Source organism: Oncorhynchus mykiss, chromosome 7, assembly GCF_057628025.1.
Source record: "Oncorhynchus mykiss isolate SJ-2025 chromosome 7, ASM5762802v1, whole genome shotgun sequence".
NCBI lineage: Eukaryota > Metazoa > Chordata > Actinopteri > Salmoniformes > Salmonidae > Oncorhynchus > Oncorhynchus mykiss.
Window position 1 is genome coordinate 59,506,963 of NC_143028.1, and position 18,038 is coordinate 59,525,000.

The following is an 18,038-nucleotide window of genomic DNA, read 5'->3' on the forward strand; positions in this document are numbered from 1 at the left end:
CCTTCCCAGAGCGCTGAAAGAGCTGTCTTTTATTTCCTCCTTCCTTACTGCTGATGCGCTCTTAAAGTGGCAGCGCACGGTGAAGGCTCCGTGCAGGATTTCGCCACACACTTAGCATCTTGTCATTTTGGCAGTATGTGTCTCGCCCTGATCTGTTTCACATGTCTTTGTGCTTGTCTCCACCCCTCTCCAGGTGTCGCCCATCTTCCCCATTATCCCCTGTGTATTTATACCTGTGTTCTCGGGTTTGTCTGTTACCAGTTCGTTTTGTTTTGTCAAGCCTACCAGCATTTTTCCCTCTGATCCTGTCTCTCATTTGTTCCTGCTTTCTAGTTTTCCCAGTTTTGACCTTTCTGTCTGCCCTGAGCCTGCCTGCTGTCCTGTACCTTTGCCCCACTACTCTGGATTACCGACCTCTGCCTGACCTGACCTGTCGTTTGCCTGCCCCTGTTGCTGTAATAAACGACACAGTCTGCATTTGGGTCATACCTGAAACATGATAGTTACAAGCCTGGCTGGAGTTTGCAGTGGAGGCAGAACCAATATCCCCCTTCGTAATATGGATGAAGCCTGGGCTGAAATGTGAAGCTAACTGAAGCTAGCTAGATTCGTAGTACATCTAACCAATCTGCTTTGTAGTTTACCCGTCAGGTTTCAGGGACAAGTTAGCAAGTGTTGATGTTTTGATGTTGGAATTATTATGCCTTTATTTTTGATCGACGGAGCAAGCATTATTTTCATGGAAAGAATTAGACCACATTAATCTAAATATACACTTTCTCAAATTGTTTTGTCTCATCCCAGTAACCTAGTTACCGGTCTTGATTGAATTGGGCCCAAAATCTACACTCCGCAGCATTCAGTTATACAGTCCTTGGGCAAGTTCCTGGTTAGAGAGTTTTAATGAATAGCTATGAGTGGTTAACGTTAACAGTATTTAGCTGGGTTGGGTTTAAATTAAATTCCAATAAATGAATTTACGAAATGAAATTTGAAGTGATGTCCACTCACAGCAGCGCAGTGAGACTTAGCATGCATTGTGATTGGTCAGGAACCAGAAACGGTGGGTGTCTAACTACTCTGATTGGCAGGGAACCAGGAACAATGGAAGCCTAACTACTCTGATTGGTCCCTAAGGTGCTGAAGGACATGATGAAGGTCATCGATGCTGGGATTAACAATGTGGTGCTGCTGGGACTCAAGACAAGAAGCACCGACAGTCAGACTCTGGCTCCTCTGGTTAACTCAATCAGTAATTACAATTCAGCATATGACAATAGACTCCTTATGTCCTAGAACATTTGTTATGTGCTCTATGGTTCAACTACTGTACATCTTGATAAAGCTTTATTCAATTCTGTTTGAGATTATACTTTTAAATGTCACCCCAAAGTTATGTCTTATCTTGTCCCTGTCTTATCCAAAATCTATCTATGCATGGCCCTCATACTTTGTTGACAGGACTGTATCAGAAATAAAGTCTGTACACACATACAATAGATACTTGTTTGTATTGGTGTGCTGTTTACTATACCATGCTGTTCATCTCTTCACACAGCCACAGTGTCTCCTTTGCAATGAGTCTACCATGCAACGAGACTACCCCACTGTTTACTTGACTGTTTTTAACAAGGAACCCTGCCTCTTCCTCTCTTTCTTTTCGAATTCTCTCTCCTCGCTCAGATGGCAGAAATGGACAGTCTGGAGGATGAAGTACTTTAACAAGCCTGTGTACTGCAGCGTATGTCGGAGCATGCTACTGGGCCTCAGGAAATGAGGCCTTTCCTGCATCTGTAAGAGCTCTATCCCGTCACTAGGGGGCGATCTCTATGTGTCTGATATTCATAGACCGGAGTTCTGTGTGTCCCGGGAGACTAGTTCTGTGGTCACTAACTGAACTCTGGTCCTTGAGAGAGCTACAGTGTATACGCCTAAGGGCATACAAGCTTTGCCACGTTGTAAACAGAGAGAACAGTCTATGACTTGGGTGACTGGAGTTTTTGACCATTTTTTGGGCTTTCCTCTGACACCGCCTAGTATATTGGTCCTGGATGGCACGAAGCTTGGCCCCAGTGATGTACTGGGCCGCGCTCACTACCCTCTGGAGCGCCTTAAGATCAGATGCCGAGCAGTTACCAAACCAGGCGGTGATGCAACCGGTCAAGATGCTCTCGATGGGGCAGCTGTAGAACTTTTTGAGGATCTGGGGACCCATGCCAAATCTTTTCAGTCTCATGAGGGGGAAAAGGTGTTGTCATGTCCTCTTCACTACTGTCTTGGTGTGTTTGTGCCCAAACATTAGTTAAATCCCAAAAACAGATTGGGGTGAGGCTCAAAAGAGTTCTAATGTCCTTCACATTTCAATGTAAAATTATGATTTTACATTTTGATTCATCTGCGCACCTGATCACTTTTATGTCAATTTCAAGAATGTGTTTTCAGTCAGTGAAATTGAATCTTGCTCTGGTGGCTATAGTGTTGATATGTGTTTGTGGATGTTGTCCCTCTGTCTGCTCCAGGTGCCGGCTCATGGCTGGGTCATTGCTGACTGTGACTCCAGTAAGTGTCCCTTCTGCAACAAGAAGATCAAGACCCTGGAAGGGAAGCACTGGGTGTGGTGCCAACAAATGGTGTGTGTGTGTGCGCGTGTTTACTTGCTTGAATGTATGTGTACACACAGGCTGCCACTAGTCTTTACAATGACTGTCTTGTTTTAGCGCCATGACAAATGTGTGATCTTTGGGTCATCATCGTGTGACTGCGGATCTCTAAGAGAACACATACTGCCACCGTGGGCCATATACTCAGTCTCCAAGGTCAGCCATTAAACCCATGACAAGCCCATGACTCCGTTCCACAACATTTTGCAAATGAAGTCACGCTGTTAATTGCCATACAGACTTTTCTTCCACTAAAAGCAAAAAATGCAAGCAGATTTTGTCACCCATTAAAACTACAGTATGTGTTAAATGTGTTTATTCCTTGCCATGCTCCTAACTCTCTGTCCCTGGGTTTCTAAAGAAGGATGAAGAGGGAAGGAGGAATTCCACGGAGGACACTAGCCGAGAGGACATCACCCCAGACGGGCACATTCTGCAGGTACACTCTTAGGGGGAAAAAGGTGCTGCCTAGAACCTAAAAGGGTTATTCGGCTGTCCCCATTTTGGTTCCAGGTAGAGCCCTTTTGGTTCCAGGTGGAACCCTTTCTGGTACCTTGTGGAACCTTATTCACAGAGGTTCTACATGTAACCTAAAAGGGTTCTACTGAAACCAAAACAGGTTTATCCTATGGGGACAGCCCCAAAAAACTTTTGGAACACTTTTTTCTAAGAGTGTAGGGTCCCCTAACTATCAATGTCAGGGGTATGCATATCCACCTCACACAAAATACTAGTCCTATCTATTAGCCTGGGCACCAATGTCTGAAAGCCAGTAATACATTTTAATTTTATATGGATCTGCGAATGTCAGTCATATTTACTGGAATTTGGGGGATTAACAGATTCAAATGTTCTCCTCTCCATCTCCCTTTGCAGATTTCTCCAATTCCAGACACCCACCCTCTTCTGGTCTTTGTGAACCCAAAGAGTGGAGGGAAGCAGGGGAAGAGGTAAGAACAGAGCAGGTCAGACATCATAAAATATCTCCTAGCCTGCACTAATAGCATGTTGTCCTGTGACTGTGAGGGAATATCATGTCATGGCATGTATGTTTCAGAGTGATGACGAAGTTCCACGATTTATTGAACCCACGGCAGGTCATCAACTTCTCCAACGGAGGACCTGGACCCCGGTAAATGCAAGTGCAGTTTGACCATCTCGGGGTGGGAGGGAAGTGGACTGTACTATTACATAACTATCTGTTATGTCCTTGTTACGACAGTAACTGTCTTATGTCGAAGGGTTCATGTAAGGTTTGTGTAATGTGCTACCTTTTTTTAACCAATTTCCAATTTGGAGATCTGTGTGACATATTTAGTTAAATTATATCTTAATTCTTATTATCTGTTATTTCCACTATGAATGTGTATCATTGTGTGCTCTTGCTTCGGCTTGCTCTTTGGGGTTTGGGCCGGGTGACTGTAAAAACACTTTGTGACAACTGCTGATGTAAATGGGGGGGTTGAGGAGAGCTCATTAGTTCCTATGGACCTCTGGCATGTGCAGGGGATTCAAAAGCGTATGACAATGTATAGTATTTTCATGTGTTCTGTTCTCTACCACAGACCCGAGTGACAACCGGATCGAGGTGGTGGGGTTGTCAGGGGCTATCGAAATGGGTCAGATCTATTCTGGGCTGAAGTGTGCTGGACACAGACTGGCTCAAACCTCACAGATCACTATCATGTAGATTTTAATGCTCTATACACAAGTCTTAAAGGTTTTATGCCTTTTACCTTTTGTTAATTAAAATGGATCTGTATCTCTGTCTTTCTCAGGACTCTGTCTTTCTCAGGACATATCAAGCCCTGCCTATGTAGATTGATGGTGAGCCCTGCCTATGTAGATTGATGGTGAGCCCTGCCTATGTAGATTGATGGTGAGCACTGCTTATGTAGATTGATGGTGAGCACTGCCTATGTAGATTGATGGTGAGCACTGCCTATGTAGATTGATGGTGAGCACTGCCTATGTAGATTGATGGTGAGCACTGCCTATGTAGATTGATGGTGAGCACTGCCTATGTAGATTGATGGTGAGCCCTACCTATGTAGATTGATGGTGAGCCCTGCCTATGTAGATTGATGGTGAGCCTTGCCTATGTAGATTGATGGTGAGCCCTGCCTATGTAGATTGATGGTGAGCCCTGCCTATGTAAATTGATGGTGAGCCCTGGATGCAGCCTCCTTGCACGTGCTAATAAGTAAGTGCTAATATTAATATACTTTTGTACTTGATATAATAAATGTAATATTAAGTGAGGTTGGACTTGGGATCTTTATGACAAATTGAATTAGAGTGTGCTCCCGAGGGTATTAGATGGAATGGCTGCCATGTGCCAGGGGTTCCTACTCTAGCTGGGGCTCTACCTGGCAACTGTTCACCCAGCTCCTTCGGGACGCGAGAGTGTAAACGCCCTCATCTCCTGTCTGACTCGTAGAGCACTCGAATGGACCAACGCAGTCTGGGGAAGGGAAGGACCGACGTTGGACAATTATGAGGATTTAACCTGCCGCTTCCGGGCAGTTTTCGATCATCCACCTGAAGGGAGAGCGGGGGAACGCTTGTATCATCTCAGACAGGGGATGAGGAGCGCACAAGACTTCGCTCTGGACTTTCGAACTCTGGCCGCCGGTGCGGCATGGAATGAGCTGGCCCTGATTGACCACTACAAGTGTGCTCTACGCGAGGATGTTCGTAGGGAGCTAGCCTGCAGGGACACCACCCTTACCTTTGACCAGCTGGTGGACCTATCCATCAGGCTGGAAAACCTGTTGGCCTCCCGCGGACGTCCGGATCAGTTCTATCCCCCAGCACCTCAGATCCGATGGAGCTAGGAGGTGCTGCCATGAGGGGGACCGGAGGGGAGGCAATTCCCTGCACCACCTGTGGCTGCATAGAGCACACTGCTGGACGGTGCTGGGGAGGTTCTCCAGGGAGTCGAGGCAGCAGGCAGGGCACTGGTGGATCATCCCAGGTGAGTAGGCACCCGACTCACCCAGAGCTTCCTGTTTCGCACCTGCGTGTATGTATAGAATTTCCTGAGTTTTCCCCACATTCCCAGCATAAGGCGCAAGTAGATTCAGGTGCAGCTGGGAACTTTATTGACTGTTCATTTGCAATTAGATTAGGGATTCCTATTGTTCCTGTTGATGTGCCCTTCCCTGTACATGCCTTAGATAGTCGTCCTTTAGGGTCGGGACTGATCAGGGAGGTCACAGCTCCACTATGTATGATAACGCAGGGGGATCATAAGGAGAGAATTAGTCTCTTTCTGATCGATTCACCTGCGTTTCCTGTGGTGTTGGGGCTTCCCTGGTTGGCCGATCATGACCCCACTATTTTGTGGAAACGGGGCTCTCAAGAGATGGTCACGTCAGTGCTCAGGGAGGTGTGTAGGTGTTTCCATAGGTGCAACTATGGTGGAGAGTCCAAACCAGGTCTCCACCATGCACATCCCCCCTGAATATGCCGATTTGGCTCCCGCCTTCTGTAAAAAGAAGGCGACTCAATTACCACCCCATCGACGGGGGTCGACTGGTCGACTGTTGGAGCATGACCTGTACGTCAAGGCTGAGAAATGTCTGTTCTTCCAACAGTCCGTCTCCTTCCTAGGGTACCGCCTGTCCGTGACAGGGGTGGAGATGGAGAAGGACCGTATTTCAGCCGAGTGTAATTGGCCGACTCCAACCACGGTAAAGGAGGTGCAGCAGTTTTTAGGGTTTGCCAACTACTACCGGAGGTTTATCCGGGGCTTTGGTCAGGTAGCGGCTCCATTACCTCTTTGCTAAAGGGGGAACCGGTGCGACTGCAGTGGTCAGCTGGGGCGGACAGGGCTTTTGGTCAACTGAAGTTTCTGTTTACCTCGGCTCCCGTACTGGCTCATCCTGATCCCTCTTTGGCATTTATAGTAGAGGTGGACGCGACTGAGGCTGGGATAGGAGCTGTGCTGTCTCAGCGCTCGGGTACGCCACCAAAGCTCCGCTCCTGTGCTTTTTTTTCGAAGAAGCTCAGCCCGGCGGAGCGAAACTATGATGTGGGTGATCGGGAGCTGTTGGCTGTTGTCAAGGCTCTGAAGGCGTGGAGGCATTGGCTTGAGGGGGCTAAACACCCTTTCCTCATTTGGACTGACCACCGCAATCTGGAGTACATCTGGGCGGCGAGGAGACTGAACCATCGTCAGGCAAGGTGGGCCATGTTTTTCACCCGTTTTGTTTTCACCCTCTCCTACAGACCAGGTTCCCAGAACGTGAAGGCAGACGCACTGTCCCGGATGTATGACACAGAGGAGCGGTCCACGGATCCCACTCCCATACTTCCGACTTCTTGCCTGGTGGCACCGGTGGTATGGGAGGTGGACACGGACATCGAGTGGCGTCACGTACAGAGCCCACTCCCAACCAGTGTCCAGTTGGGCGTCTGTACGTTCCTTCTGATGTCCGCGATCATTTGATCTGTTGGGCTCACACGTCACCCTCCTCTGGTCATCCTGGCATCGGTCGGACAGTGCGCTGTCTTAGTGGGAAGTACTGGTGGCCCACTTTAGCTAAGGATGTGAGGGTTTATGTTTCCCCCTGCTCGGTGTGCGCTCAGTGCAAGGCACCTAGACACCTGCCCAGAGGGAAATTACAACCCCTACCCGTTCCACAACGGCCGTGGTCACACCTATCGTGGATTTCGTGACGGATCTTCCTCCGTCCTTTGCCCGGTCTCCCTACGGCTCTACAGTCTGCGGAGGCCCTTTTCACCCACGTCTTTCGGCACTACAGGGTGCCGGAAGTTGATCGTTTCTGATCGGGGTCCTCAGTTCACATCTTGGGGTCTGGAGGGCGTTTATGGAACACCTGGGGGTCTTGGTCAGCCTCACCTCAGGTTTTCACCCCGAGAGTAACAGGCAGGTGGAGAGAGTTAACCAGGATGTGGGTAGGTTTCTGCGGTCCTATTGCCAGGACCAGCCGGGGGAGTCATCCCCTGGGCAGAGATGACCCAAAACTCCCTCCGCCACTCCTCCATCTCTTTTTCAATGTGTACTAGATTATCAGCCGGTCCTGGCACCGTTCCATCAGAGCCAGATTGAGGCACCTGCGGTGAACAAATGGTTTCGGCGCTCGGAAGAAACATGGGACGCTGTGCATGTGTGCCTGCAACGGGCCATCAGGCGGCAGAAGGCGAGCGCCGACCGTCACCGGGTCTGGCTCTCGACCCAAAACCTACCCCTTCGCCTGCCCTGCCGGAAGCTGGGTCCGCGGTTTGTGGGGCCATTTAAAGTCCTGAGGAGACTGAACGAGGTTTGTTATAGGTTACAGCTCCCTCCTGATTACCGTATTAACCCCTCGTTCCATGTGTCTCTCCTCAGGCCGGTGGTGGCTGGTCCGCTCCAGTAGTCTGAGGTGCAGGAGGTTCCTCCACCCCCTCTGGACATCGAGGTGGCCCCGGCATATACTGTGCGAGCCATCATGGACTCAAGGCGTCGGGCGAGGGATCTTCAGTACCTCATGGAGTGGGAGGGGTACGGTTCGGGGGAGAGATGCTGGGTGCCGGTAGAGGACATCCTGGACCCTTCCTTACTGCAGGAATTTCACCGTCTCCACCCGGATCGTCCTGCGCCTCGTTCTCCGGTTCGTCCCCGAGGCCGGTGTCGGCTCGCGGCTCCACGACTTCCGCTGAAGTTGGTGCCTTTCCTTGTTCGGGCAGCGTTCGGCGGTCGACGTCACCGGCTTTCTAGCCACCACCATTCTACAATTATTTTTCCATTTGTTTTGTCTGTATTGTACACACCTGGTTCCCATTACGTTTTAATTATTTCCCTATTTAACCCTCTGGAGCCATCATGGTTTTGTGCGTGTTTATTGTTGTCAGTTACCTCGTTTATGTGATTCTGGATTTTAGTTCTCCTTGATGGAAGATTATTTTTGAGTAAAGTTACTATTATTACTCATCTTTGTGTCCTGCGCCTGACTCCGCGTTACCCACGTCATCTAGACTGACAGTTTCAGAAACACAATTTGATTTACTGGAGATCCGCATTTCCCAAACCCTCACCCGACAGACCACATTTTTGTTTTTGCCATACACTGACACACCAGACACAATTAATCTAGGACTTGGTGATTACATTACTTGAATCAGGTGTGTCAGTGTAGGGATAAAACAAAAATGTTTCCCTAACACCAGAGGGTATAGGGATAGGCTGTGTTGTAGACTGTGACGGCATCGTAAAACCTCATTATTTTACACCCTGTGTTTAGATCCACATCACACACAAGAACCAAGCCAACGTGGCTGTTCCTGCCTAACCTTCAGGCTTCTTCCACCTCAAATAAAGGTCCAGGTGTAATGTTACGTTGTCCCTAGTTGCTGGTCTTGGGTCAGTTTTGCATTAATGGTTAAGGTTAAGATTGGGGAGGGGAAGCTGATCCTATATCTGTACCAAGGGGAAACTTCACCCAGGAACAGAGGTCCACTGACTCTGCTCAAGGTCCATTGCCATAAAGAAACAGACCTTTGAGCGGAAACATTCTGAATCATGTCCGTCTGAATTGCTTCCAGAAACACGAGTAGCCATTGATTAACATTGAAGCTCAACTCATTTCATTTCATCTCATTTCATTTCAGCCCCCTTAAGTTAATACTTTGTAGCGCCACCTTTTGCTGCGATTACAACTGTAAGTCGCTTGGGGTATGTCTCTATCAGTTTTGCACATCGAGAGACTGACATTTTTTCCCATTCCTCCTTGCAAAACAGCTCGAGCTCAGTGAGGTTGGATGGAGAGCATTTGTGAACAGCAGTTTTCAGTTCTTTCCACAGATTCTCGATTGGATTCAGGTCTGGACTTTGACTTGGCCATTCTAAAAAATACAGTTTTATATCTTTATGTTTGAAGCCTGAAATGTGGCAAAAGGTCGCAAAGTTCAAGGGGGCCGAATACTTTCGCAAGGCACTGTAACCCAGGCTTTTGTTGATTTGAGTAGGTTCCTTATGTTAAGCTTGATATCTGCTTATTGTTTAAGTTGTTATAATTTATATTTCCATTCCATGAGTTGGATTACTATTATGCCTTATTGTTTTGTCTCATTACAATAATAGACCTGTTTGTTTACCAGCTTTCTATAGCATTTTCACAACAAATGTTTTTGTATCCATATTGATTAATGCGGAATGCCAATAGTCTGTGTCTCTATAATTGTTGTTCACTGTCATAAATCTAATTAAGTACGTTTGACTTCCTCAGCAAATTTCCTGTAGTGTCGACAGATCAGACAGCTGAGGGTATCATTAGGATTGCCCGACATTCAGAAGCTCACTTCCTCTTTATCGCTGACCTCATCTTTCTCTGCTTAGTGAGGCTGCTTCCAAACCACAATTACTGAGATGCTGTCCTCATGAAAAAGAGACATGGCTTTTCTCATTAAAAAAAGAATAGTATGTGTATTCATGTAAGTCCTTGAAAAACAGACAGCAATTTTATCTCCGCCTTTCTCAAGGTCAGTTACCAGAGGGATATCGTTGTACGTGACTGAATGTAGTTTTATAAAGGGTGTCTATGGTGGTTGAGCAGCTGTCATAGCGGTGCTGTGTAATCCTGAAAGGTTTTGTGTTTGTTGGCCATGGATTGGCTTTACCATGGGAGTCTTTCCACAGAGTCAGCATGGATGAAGGTCAGGGCCTGCTATTCCCGGTCCGGGAGGGCTAGCCTGGCACCCTATTCCCCATGGGACCTGGCCAAAAGTAGTGCACAATATAGGGAATAGAGTGTCATTTTGGACGTATACCTAGCATTCAGGAGGCTCCTTTAAAATGACTGCAACACTAGAACTAGCTAGGAGATGTTAGTGTTCCAATGTAATCTTGCATGAGAGAGGCCAAAATAGGTTGAAATAGAACAGTTATATTACCCATGACACCCAAATAGCCAAATGGCCTCTCTAATTGGAGATTTCCCGTTTTCATGCTGCACTGTTTAGTCACAACACTGTTTAGTCATAACGAGCAAATGAGAGTGCTAATTGAGTCATTAATGGCGGATGGTTGCTGTAACGAGAACCAGCTGGAGTCTGATACCCCTGATGTAGCCTGGGCCGATTAACCTAATTAACCTAAATACACACTCCATCCTTCCAAAGGTCACATGAAAAGGGGATGCTCTCCATATGTAGGAAAGGGTACCTATTTGTGTGTCTGACTACATGTATACAGTACATTACATGGTATACTTTACCAAAAGAGAAGTATGAAGACGAGTAACGTGATCTGTAAATGAAGGTACTCGGCTCACTTTTGGGGCCCCTTGACTCCTCAAACTTGGGAAGAACTCTTTCTAGGACAATTTGTGAGATTCTCTATGTGCATAGCTTGCTACAGGCTTCACTTCAAAAGTCATGGCTTGGATGGCTCCTTCTTCAAAGACAAATACTGGTGAACATGTCCTAGCGAACATATTTCCTTCAATGACAATTATACGTTATGACTCATGAGAGATCATAGAACCGAATAACTGTAAAATAACTGGATACAAGTTAATTGGTCTTGATCAAATATGCTTTTTTCCCTCACTTATCCATGATATTGTTTTGGAAGCAATATTTGCTGATGGTTGTCAATGGAACAGCAAGATGGCACAGCCATCTCTCATTTGCCTATGATGACATCTGGTGGTGCATTTTATGGTACTCCCGAGTGACGCAGCGGTCTAAGGCACTACATCTCAGTGCTAGAGGCATCACTACAGACACCCTGGTTCGAATCCAGGCTGTATCACAACCGGCCGTGATTGGGAGTCCCATAGGCCCAGCGTCGTCTGGGTTTGGCCGGTGTAGGCCGTCATTGTAAATAAGAATTTGTTCTTAACTGACTTGCCTAGTTAATTAAAGGTTAAATAAATAATAATAATAATGTTACAGGTGAGAAAAGCATTCAGTCAAAAAAATACAACAAAAAAATGTACAAATCCACTGTCACAGTTAAAGGGGAAAACAGTTCAATGGATACTATTCAGTTGGATTAAAGCTGATTTACTGTACCCACCTGGTCAGCTTCACTTATTGATATGCTGTATGAGTTAGTTACTGTGTACAAAGAATTTTCAAAGGGCATTTGTGAATTCTCTATAGATTAAAATACAGATTCATTGCTCTGGTCAAGGGACAATAGTTCATAGTTTTTTTTCTAAATGTAATGAATTATTTATCCAAATATACCATTACTCATTGCAGAGCCTTGATTTTTAACCTTGCCCTAACCCAGGCAGTAATGCTTTTCACATGAGGGGGCAGAATAGCAATGGTGGTGAAAGGCTGAATTGAGCTCTCTCAATTTCTAGAAGAATAAACAACACTATCAGTTCTTTAACATCTGCCCAACTTACTGAATTTTTAAAAACTCTTCACAACCTATGCTAACCTGATATAGTCTACTGGGCATGCGGGGGGTAACAGGAGGGGGTGGGGTGCGAGGGGTTCAGGCAGGGGGCCATAGGAAAGGATTATCGGGGGGGTTGGGTTGCGGGGGGGGGGCATGGGAGAGGGTTACGGGAGGCGTTGGGTTGCGGGGGGGTGGGGGGGGGGCATGGGAGAGGGTTACGGGAGGCGTTTGGTTCGGGTGAGGGGGTGGGGCAAGGCTTATGTTACTCTGCCTTTTTTATGGGAACACGTAGAGAAGTTTTCTACCAGAACATGACCCACCCCTTCCCCATCACTCTCTTTCCGTGTCCCCCCCACCCACCCCCTCTTTCCCCATATCTGTCGCTTTCGGTGCTTCCACCCTCTCTTTCCTTATCTCTCTCTCTCTTTCTGCCCACCCCTAATTCCCTTCCTCTCTCTGTCTGTCACCCACACTCTGACTTTCTCTCCCCCTTTCACACTCTATCTCTCTTTCCCTTTCTCTCTCTGCCCATAGTGGTGCCTAGAGACAGGGGAAATGCCCCCGTAACTCAAGTCCCTCAACTCACATGTCCACTCACAGGCACACTGATACACGGCCCCTTGGTGTTGTTGGCCAGACACACAAACCGTCTATGTCTCAAGGTGCAGAACATGTTCAAACACTCAGACACATGAGTTACAGTATAGCGATTCATGCATCCCCTACATTTGGAACACAATACAGAAAATATATCTAATTTTGGAACATTTATCAAAATACATTCATGCCCTCTTTAATGCAAATATCATATCAAAGTGTGTGAATACTGTCTGGCTATCAGACTTGACTGGCCAGGTATGTTATGTAGTGCCCAAATGGCACAGAGTTCAAGCACACTCATCAATCACATGCTGCACTTGTTGACTAATCAGACTGATATACAGCCATGATGTTGAGCACCAGTTGTTAACCATGCGCCCATATCGAAATAAACCCCATACACATTATGAAGGAGGGGCAAAACATCCACTCAGCACATTTAGACCTTTGCCCCAGCTGCAGTCAAAAAGTAAGTGAAGCCTTGTTCACATTGGCAATTTGAAGTGACTCGATCCTATTTTCTTGCATATCCAATTTGAATGTTCTTTTTCCTGCAGTCTGAATAGCCAAAAAGCACATGGAATTGGATATTTCAAGACATATTTGAAAACGTGAACGTTTGAAATCGGATATAAATCTATAGCCGCCGGAAGTAGTTTAAGGGTTGGGGTGCTGAGATTATTTTGATGAGGGGGGGCTATATCGGTCTGCTAATACAGGACTAGTAAAGGCCCAGTGAACTACTTTTGTGATTTATAAAAATATATATATATATTGATTCAGTTTTTTCAGGGGATGCTGCAGCACCCTCAGCGCCCCTACTTCCCACGGATATGTACAAATCTGATTCCTAGCCATGCGACTTGTCTGAATGGTCAAATCTGATTTATTTGCCCTCAAGTGGTTTTTAGACCCAGTATTTGGCATATCTTGTTGCTTGCTAGCTACTGTTGATAGTTTGACAAGAACATGTGGGAGCTAACTAGCTTGTTAATTGTTCACAAATTAATGAATGTGCTAGAAAACTAAAAAGATACCTAGCTAGTTGGAACATCTAGAATGATCCAAACACACCAAGACAGTCGTGAAGAGGGCACGACAAAGCCTATTCCTCCCCAGGAAACTAAAAAGATTTGGCATGGGTCCTGAGATCCTCAAAAGGTTCTACAGCTGCAACATCGAGAGCATCCTGACTGGTTGCATCACTGCCTGGTACGGCAATTGCTCGGCCTCTGACTGCAAGGCACTACAGAGGGTAGTGCGTATGGCCCAGTACATCACTGGGGCTAAGCTGCCTGCCATTCAGGACCTCTACACCAGGCGGTGTCAGAGGAAGGTTCTAAAAATTGTCAAAGACCCCAGCCACCCCAGTCATAGACTGTTCTCTCTACTACCGCATGGCAAGCGGTACCGGAGTGCCAAGTCTAGGACAAAAAGGCTGAACAGGTAATCAAATGGCTACCCGGACTATTTGCATTGTGTGCCCCCCCTCTTTTTTACGCTGCTGCTACGCTCTGTTTATCATGTATGCATAGTCACTTTAACTATACATTCATGTACATACTACTTCAATTGGGCCGACCAACCAGTGCTCCCGCACATTGGCTAACCAGGCTATCTGCATTGTGTCCCACCCACCACCCGCCAACCCCTCTTTTACACTACTGCTACTCTCTGTTCACCATATATGCATAGTCACTTTAACCACATCTACATGTACATACTACCTCAATCAGCCTGACTAACTGGTGTCTGTATGTAGCCTCGCTACTTTTATAGCCTCGCTACTGTATATAGCCTGTCTATTTACTGTTGTTTTATTTCTTTACTTACCTATTGTTCACCTAATAGCTTTTTTGCACTATTGGTTAGAGCCTGTAAGTAAGCATTTCACTGTAAGGTACACCGGTTGTAATCGGCGCATGTGACAAATAATTTTTGATTTGATTTATCCTTCGAGAATTGAAAAGTGTTCTTACACTATGATTTTGAACATTCAAAGCAACTGGGAACCGTCGATGGCAGGCATTGTTGTCACCTTAGCTTGCTATACAACTTCTGAGTGATAGGAAGCACAAGCATAGCCACGAAGTCATAAACCCTGTCTATTTCTACAATGTTAAACCTAAGCCTATCCTTAACCATACTGCTAACCCTAACATACTGTAGAATTCCATTCATTCCTATGGAGGGATGCTCCTACTGGGGAGTGTCAATCTGGCCGTCTGGTGGCTTCAAAGCCTCTCAATAGAGCCCCACAGTGGTGGTGTCATAATACCCATCAAATCTAGCAGTCAAACGGTAATGGTCCCAATTGTTTTTCCACCATTAATTTTTCCCATTGGGGATTTCAGAAACACTTAAAATAAGGTACAGTGCCTTGCGAAAGTATTCGGCCCCCTTGAACTTTGCGACCTTTTGCCACATTTCAGGCTTCAAACATAAAGATATAAAACTGTATTTTTTTGTGAAGAATCAACAACAAGTGGGACACAATCATGAAGTGGAATGACATTTATTGGATATTTCAAACTTTTTTAACAAATCAAAAACTGAGAAATTGGGCGTGCAAAATTATTCAGCCCCCTTAAGTTAATACTTTGTAGCGCCACCTTTTGCTGCGATTACAGCTGTAAGTCGCTTGGGGTATGTCTCTATCAGTTTTGCACATCGAGAGACTGAAATTTTTTCCCATTCCTCCTTGCAAAACAGCTCGAGCTCAGTGAGGTTGGATGGAGAGCATTTGTGAACAGCAGTTTTCAGTTCTTTCCACAGATTCTCGATTGGATTCAGGTCTGGACTTTGACTTGGCCATTCTAACACCTGGATATGTTTATTTTTGAACCATTCCATTGTAGATTTTGCTTTATGTTTTGGATCATTGTCTTGTTGGAAGACAAATCTCCGTCCCAGTCTCAGGTCTTTTGCAGACTCCATCAGGTTTTCTTCCAGAATGGTCCTGTATTTGGCTCCATCCATCTTCCCATCAATTTTAACCATCTTCCCTGTCCCTGCTGAAGAAAAGCAGGCCCAAACCATGATGCTGCCACCACCATGTTTGACAGTGGGGATGGTGTGTTCAGCTGTGTTGCTTTTACGCCAAACATAACGTTTTGCATTGTTGCCAAAAAGTTCCATTTTGGTTTCATCTGACCAGAGCACCTTCTTCCACATGTTTGGTGTGTCTCCCAGGTGGCTTGTGGCAAACTTTAAACAACACTTTTTATGGATATCTTTAAGAAATGGCTTTCTTCTTGCCACTCTTCCATAAAGGCCAGATTTGTGCAATATATGATTGATTGTTGTCCTATGGACAGAGTCTCCCACCTCAGCTGTAGATCTCTGCAGTTCATCCATGGGCCATCATGGGCCTCTTGGCTGCATCTCTGATCAGTCTTCTCCTTTTATTTGCTGAAAGTTTAGAGGGACGGCCAGGTCTTGGTAGATTTGCAGTGGTCTGATACTGCTTCCATTTCAATATTATCGCTTGCACAGTGCTCCTTGGGATGTTTAAAGCTTGGGAAATCTTTTTGTATCCAAATCCGGCTTTAAACTTCTTCACAACAGTATCTCGGACCTGCCTGGTGTGTTCCTTGTTCTTCATGATGCTCTCTACGCTTTTAACAGACCTCTGAGACTATCACAGTGCAGGTGCATTTATACGGAGACTTGATTACACACAGGAGGATTGTATTTATCATCATTAGTCATTTAGGTCAACATTGGATCATTCAGAGATCCTCACTGAACTTCTGGAGAGAGTTTGCTGCACTGAAAGTAAAGGGGCTGAATAATTTTGCACGCCCAATTTTTCAGTTTTTGATTTGTTAAAAAAGTTTGAAATATCCAATAAATGTCGTTCCACTTCATGATTGTGTCCCACTTGTTGTTGATTCTTCACAAAAAAATACAGTTTTATATCTTTATGTTTGAAGCCTGAAATGTGGCAAAAGGTCGCAAAGTTCAAGGGGGCCGAATACTTTCGCAAGGCACTGTATGTGTTTAGTGTAGGCTTACCCTGGTGTGATGCTTTGATAACCATGTAAATCTCTCTCGGACAAGGTGACTTTCGTTAGTCTGTGTCAATTTAAAACTTGCACAAAACAGTTCACAGAATTGTCAATTTAAAGAAACTTAGCCAATTTATTCATTACTAGATTTAGCCTTCACTACATCTTACTTTCGTCTCGATTTGGCAGTCTTGTCCAGGCATCATGGCATTTGTAGTTCTTATAATAGCTACATTAGCAGCTAATTAACGTTTCATTTTGTGGGGGTAAATACAGGCAAATATATTGATAAAAGTCACCTTGTCCGAGAGAGATTTACACGGTTATCAAAGCATCACACCAGGGTAAGCCTTCATGAAACTCAGCCCTTATTTTACGTGTTTCTAAAATCCCCTATGGGATAAATGAATGGTGGAAAAAATATTGGAACCATTTCCCTGTTTGACCTCTAGGTTTTACGGGTATTATGATTCATACTGTGCTACTCTATGGCCAATACATGTAGCCTCAGCAATCTAGGGTTTATATGCCATGTTCACATGTTAGTCGGAACTAGGAAACTCTGACATATCTGACTTGCTGATATGTTGAACGCAGTACGTGACAACAACCAGTTAGAAAGTCGGACATTTATGAGTTTCCTACTTCTGACTAGCACGTGAACACGGCAATATACATCATTGAGCTGGAATGGCTCATATAGGTTGCCTAGCTAACCAAACTCCTTGCTCCTGCTTTCCATTAGTTACCACACCCACAAAGTCTAAATTAGCTATACCATAAAATGTATGAAAACAGAAATATGCTTTTTGGTCTTAATTTACCTGTATTTCTGCATAAATATGTCATAAAATGTGATCTGATCTTCATTTCAGCCACAACAATAGACAAACACAGTACTAATAGCACACAAAAAATTATACGTTTTCATGTCTTTATTGAACACTTGGACTTAGTAACTGGTTTACCCTCCTTTTTGCAGCAATAACCTCAACCAAATATTTTCTGTAGTTGCAGATCAGACCTGCACAATGATCAGGAGGGATTTTGGACCATTCCTCTTTACAAAACTATATCAGTTCAGCAATATTCTTTGGATGTCTGGTGGGAACCGCTCTCGAGGTCTCACAGCATCTCAATTGGGTTGAAATCAGAACTCCAGATGGCGTATTTTCTTCTGTAGAAGCTATTCTGTTGTTGATTTACTTCTGTGTTTTTTGTTGTTGTGCTCTTGCATCACCCAACATCTGTTGAGCTTCAATTGGCGTAACGATAGCCTAACATTCTCCTGCAAAATGTCTTGATAAACTTGGGAATTCATTTTTCTGTCGATGATAGCATGCTGTCCAGGCCCTGAGGCAGCAAAGCAGCCCCAAACCATGATGCTCCCTCCACCATACTTTACAG